Source organism: Hydra viridissima, unplaced genomic scaffold (genome assembly GCF_058129835.1).
Source record: "Hydra viridissima isolate aposymbiotic clone 2 unplaced genomic scaffold, HvirCarnegie_v1 scaffold_3, whole genome shotgun sequence".
In the NCBI taxonomy this organism is placed as follows: Eukaryota; Metazoa; Cnidaria; class Hydrozoa; order Anthoathecata; family Hydridae; genus Hydra; species Hydra viridissima.
The window spans coordinates 13263843-13270000 of NW_028324302.1; the positions used below are offsets into that span (position 1 = coordinate 13263843).

At 28.5% G+C, this 6158-nt stretch overlaps 1 protein-coding gene across 3 annotated transcripts in view; it reads left to right on the top strand.

Annotated features, from left to right (window-relative positions):
- The window catches only part of LOC145202058 (uncharacterized), a 177452-nt gene that overhangs the window by 163013 nt on the left and 8281 nt on the right, over positions 1-6158 (top strand). The window contains exon 1 of one of the 3 annotated variants that reach the window (XM_090080965.1): positions 5427-5616. The exons of 1 other annotated variant lie outside the window; for it this stretch is intronic. The gene's annotated coding sequence lies outside the window, so the exon portion shown is untranslated. Of the gene's footprint in view, positions 1-5426; positions 5617-6158 lie in introns of those variants that run through there. One more of the 3 variants, XM_090080964.1, reaches the window with a different exon arrangement.

Sequence of the window (6158 nt, forward strand, 5' to 3'; positions counted from 1 at the left end):
CCCAGCACTGCTCATTATGAGATTTTCACTTTCCGCATAAAAATATACTTTTTGGAAAAATGTATTTTGCACTAATTAATCTTTGCTAATTGCTTAATAATGTAAAACCAAACGTTGGACTTTCTGGTGACAGAAAGCGAAAATTTGCGCCCAACCCCCTTCCCTCTGGCGGCCGACGCCAGTTAAGAAGTGGAAACCACTGAAGGCATCCTTTTCATCTTTTTGCATACTTCTGACAGCAAAGTAAGATTATGCCGAAACACGAACTCTTTTTGCATCTCCAAAAAGAGTTCGTGTTTCGGCATAATCTTACTTTGCCGCCAGAAGGGATTATTAACGCTGATGCGTTATATCACCATAAAAATAATGTTTGATCAAAAAGCGCAATATAAAGGAAGTTTTCGAAAAAGTGCGTTCCGTCGGAAAAGTGATGTAGTCAAGGATTGGCATGGATAGGAAGCAACCCACCATGTTTATTATACTTGCCCCCAATTTACTAAACCCCTCCACAAAAACGGTCCGCATACATGCAGAATAATTCCTAACACTATAACCCAGAAGTACCCAGAAGCAGGCAATTCTCCTTAATACGCTGTTTTTCTTACCAATCAGTATGTTAAAACAACATAAAATGACTTTGTTACTTGATAAAAGTAAATAAAATAACTTACTTTTTACTTACTTACTAAGTAAAGTATAGCATTTCAATGATAAAAATTTACATTTACTTGTAATGGTAACTAGTTTTTTTTTCAAATAGTTTTTATGTAAGTTGCCTATATTAATTTTTGTTACTTTTACGCATAAAAGTAATTTCATATTACGATGCAGTATTTACTTACTTTTTAAAGTAAATATGACTTTTTTTAAACCTTACATTTACGTAAGTTCACTTTCAAAAATAATTTACTTTTATACGTAAAAAGTAAATTATATTTCGATACAAACTATTTGTATAAGTATAAATCTAAATTACTTTTTAAAGTAAATTACTTTCACACGGCTTACTTTTAAAAGTAATTTACAAAAAGTAAATAACTCTTTTATGTAAGCTACTTTTACTTGCAATAAAAAAATAACGCATTTTTAAAATTAACTTTATGTAAATAATTTCTCAAAGCTCCAACTTTTTTTAATAATATCTTTAAAAAGTAGAGAGTAAAGAACAGACAGAAAAATTAAATGCACGATGTACACATACATATATAATAAAATCTATTGTAAAAAAAAAAAATAATAATAATGTTTTCATTTTTCTTTCACTTTCAGCAAACAGCACTTGACTTATACATTTCAACTTAAACTAATTATCTTTTGGCTCTACTTCTGTCTCAAGTATTCCAACGTAAAATTTTTGTTGTGCCTGACATAAGATCCGGCCAACCAGCTTCAGTGTCGTCTAAGCATATCTTATTCGAAATTTTGTGTTTTCAAAATTTGCGTTTACCTTCATTCCACAAATGTTCAATTGGGTTTGGGTCTGGTAACTGTAGAGGTGAGCAGAATTGTTTAAGAGTTGTCTTAAAGTTGGGTTTGAGTTTGGTAAGTGTAGAGTTAAATCGAGCCACTCCTTCACTAACTTCACCCACCGATTCAAATTATTGTCTTGCTTGAAGATCCAAACTCATTTGTTACTGTAATAAAAAAATCAAACTTTATTGTGTGTTATTTGTTTTGTTCTCATTTTTGCTACGCAATCGATGTATGTATACTTCAACTTCATATATACACAGCATATATTTATTTTGTTTAAAAGCTATTGCTATAATGGGGATGAATAAATTTAAATATGTTATGCCAGTTTATTGAAGTTGCCTAGTTTGAGAATTATATAAGTTTCAGCTTAAATCATGAACTAGTTTTTCTTAGTTCGTGAAGCATGCAACGTGAAGCAACCGAGTACCTGAAATTTGACATCTTAACATAAACTGGCACTGTAACTGCAATGATGTAAAATATACATTTAAAGCTAGATGGAAAATGATTTTTTTCTCAATTCTTGTTTTGAAAGCATATTATAATAAAGCATATGTAAAGCATATTATAGTAAAGCATATGGATGAATAAAGCATATAGATAAATAAATCTCAATTTAATTTGAAGTGACGTGGGAATTACCCACGTTATTTTATCTACAGTAAGAACAAAATTCGTTGTAATTTGAAATCAAAATCTAAAATCTGTTCTACAGATAAATGGAGTTTTCAGTCTTAAAGGAAAACTTTTGTGCTCTAACTTTATTCCTTAACTCTTTAGACAAATCTTTGAATCATTAAAGAGCGTATTGATTGACCATTCTTCTAGCTCGTTTCCGGCATTAGCTCTTCACTCCAGATTTCAAGAGAATTTTATTTTTATTTAAAAGCTAATTTCCATTTCTACGAAGTTACTAATTACTATATTTCTATTATTCTGGAAGATTTTCATTACTTGAAATTAAGTTTAAGAATATCGTTTTTTTGGGAATAAAGAGGAGGGAAGTGTTCAGCTTTTTGTATTAATTTGCAGGAGCCCATCACATTTTTATGCTCCGAAATCCATCAGTTTACTACTTAATTATATAACGTAGAATTTATTTTGCTCACTCCTCCTCACGCCTAAGGATGTAGCTGAATAAGATCTTTATAGATGAATAATAATTCTCTTTAAAATCTTTGCTTTGCTCTAAAGATCTCATACTTGTATTTTGATCCAATAAAATTGAGATTAAACATTGATTAATAAATAGATGGCACAATGTTTATTAATTCATAAGTTTTTCAGTTTTTGGAATGTTCAAATATAACTTATTGCTAGAAGCAGACTTCGTAGAAATAAACAACCATTCTTTTCATAATGTAAATAAATCATTCAATCCAATTCTCTCTTTCAGAAATTCTCAAAAAAAAAATTTATAACTTCCTTTCGTGACCAAAGAAGTAATTTTCAATTAGATTCATTTGTTCAACATTACGCTCCCATGTGCATTTCAATTGGATGCCCAAAAAAAAAATTTTTTTATTGCAATTATAGTTATATTGTTATATTGCAATTCTGACGTCAAATTGAATAAAGAAAGAATATAGAATATAGAAATTTAACCATTGTATCAGTTATTTAAATAGCGTGAGCGCTATTTAAATTACTGGTACAATGGTTAAATTTCTATATTCTTTATGTAAAATACTTACCAAGAAAACAATTTTACTTATATCACATTTCTAACTCAATTGATAAACAGAAATGTCAGAAAAAGAAAAAAATGACAGTCGTCATGAACACATGGGATAATTCCAAATAGATCCAAAGTAAAAATAGGACACGATTTATGTGAAAACAATATAATATGTAAAGCATTATGTGCAAATAATGGTTATGCAGTTTAAAAAAGAAGTTAGAACTTTTCTAATAGTTTCAAACAGTCAAAATGTCGTTTCAAGCTGAAACAAATATTCGCTGAAATTCAGAAAACTCACCATTTAAGTCTCCATATGAATTTATTTCACTTTTTTCCACATGAATTTTTTTTTTTTTTTTTTTTTTTTTTTTTTTTTTTTTGCTGTAAAGTTAAATTACCTTAGTTGACTTTTTTTTTCTTAATTTTTTGGTAATTTACGCCAACTTTTTCATGATTGCAATAAGATAATTTTTTTAAGTTCTCTGAAGTTTTGCTTTTCTTACAAACAATAAAAAAATTACGCTCGTTACAAGACCTTTACTAAAACCATCCAGAATAATGAACCATTTGGAATTAGGTGATTAAAAAATAAATAAATAAATCGTGTATATAATTTTTTTCTTTTTTTTTTTTGATATGAGTTCGTTCTTTTTTTACAAATTCAAAAACATCTTTTTCTTGTGCAGATTAATCTTGTTGCTGAAAATGTGCAACAAGATTAATCTGCACAAGAAAAAGATTTGTTTTTGAATTTGTAAAAAAATAGGACAAAAGATCACCAAAACGCTTATCAATTGCTTGAATTGTAAGTTTTTTGCTCAACTGGTTAATTATTTTGCATTTATCATTATGTTTACTATTAGATGGATCATGCAAAAGATGTTCCTCTGAAAATTTTTTAGGCCTTTCAAAAACTCGACATTTTAATGCTGTTTAAAATGAAATATTTTCTCGTGTTGACGCAGTGTATCAGTCTTATAAACATCTTTGGAGTCTAAACATTTACCAGTAACCTTTACAGTTGGTAAAGGAGATGTTATTGTTTTAAGTAAATTAAATTAATCTTCCATAATACAAATATACTATTTAAATCAATAAGTATTTTTTGAACGCAAAACTCAACATAAAATTGATCAAACAAAATTATTCACTAAAAAAAGATAGAATTACCACTAAGTATCCATCACAAACCCTACCACTAAGTATACATCACAACCCTACCACTAAGTATACATCACATACCCTACCACTAAGTATACATCACATACCCTACCACTAAGTATACATCACAAACCCTACCACTAAGTATACATCACATACCCTACCACTAAGTATTCATCACAAACCCTACTACTAAGGTAGAAATATATAGTTGGTTTGAAAAGTTCTTTTTTCTGCCCTTATAATTTGTTGACCATCACAAAAATTGTTATTTTGGATGCATATAATAACTTAACTACAACTAATTACAATATAGTAACTTAAATGCAGTTCGAGTATTTTTTTTTACCAAAGGATATATTTTAAAAAGTTATGGTCTGTTAGTCACGTTCTTTTTACATACCGATTTTTTAATATTGATTCTATAAAATAAGTTAAAAAAAAAAGATTTTAATTAAAAAAAAAAATAATTAGTACAAAATCTATAATCAAAAATTTGAGAATTGCATAAAATTTCATGTATCATTTTTCCATGACAACATGAAATTTCATTTCACGCCTACGAGATATATTACAAATACCGCCGCACTTATTTTATGTTAAAACGCACAAAAAAGTTTAAAAATAATCATGAATTTAAAATATAAAAAGAGGATCAAAAAACTATACGCAATAGGGGTTTAATATTTTAAAAAATAATAACAATTTTTCGGAATTGATGCATGCAGTATTTCGGCTTTTCATTTCGGTTTTTCGGTATCTGTAATAACAATAAAATAGAAATTTCACTCTGAGATGCTCACGTGATCAATCCTTTATTCAAGCTGAATTTTAAGAAGTTTAACTAGTGATTAAGAAGATAAGAGTATGGGTGAAAGTGGTGGTTAATAAATTTGTAAGGGGGGGGGGAGGTTAAGGCGGTGAAAAAAAAAAAAAAAAAAAAAAAAAGAAATTTTAGAAATTTCTTTTTTTTTTAACTCATAAGTTATGCTTTCTATTTATTGAGCGATTCAAGTTTTTTTCTGTTTTAAAACATATTAAAGTTGTTTATGGTGAGCGTTTCAAGCCACCACGCTGTGACTAGGAGACATTCCTTACAAACAACTTCATATTTGACTTTTGTTCCTAGCGGGAGAAACATTAAATATCCTAACGAATGGTTAATATGCAATAAGCACAAGAAACTTAAATCCGTTTTTATTTCTTTCTGAATGACTGCGGAAACGAAAAAATTAAACAAAGTTAGAATTCTAGAGTAATTATTGAATTCTACAGTATTTAAAAGACAACATTTGCAAGTAAGTGAATTTTTTTTTTTTTTTTCTTTTATCTAACTTTTTTTTTCTCCATTTGTTCGTTTCTTTTAGCTTTGTGGTCTTTGAAAAAAGTGTTGATAGTTATAAATTGACACCCTGAACTCTGTCATCTTAAATACCATTTTCATAAGTGAAAGAGCTTTTCACGGATCTCAAAAATCATAAATGCCGAAAAAAACAGCAAAAGTATTCCGTGTATACAAATGCTCAGAATCAATTGCTAAAAAATTGCATTTAAGGAAATCAATCCCGGTTAATCAAGATTCCTAAATTGTTTTTAAATCAAAAGAAAAAAAAAAGAAAAAAAAAAAAAAAAAAAAAAAGGACAATTATGAACAATTCTATCACTGAATTTTAGTCGGATTTCAGCTATGAAAAGACTAAACTCTTATTCAAACATCATAAGGCGCAAAGCTCTGTAGCGACTTGGTATTTTTTTATGCTTTCGAAAACACATCCATGCTAATCTTGTTCGTTTACCATTTATTTTTACTAGAATGCTCACGACAAACTCGTTTGATAAT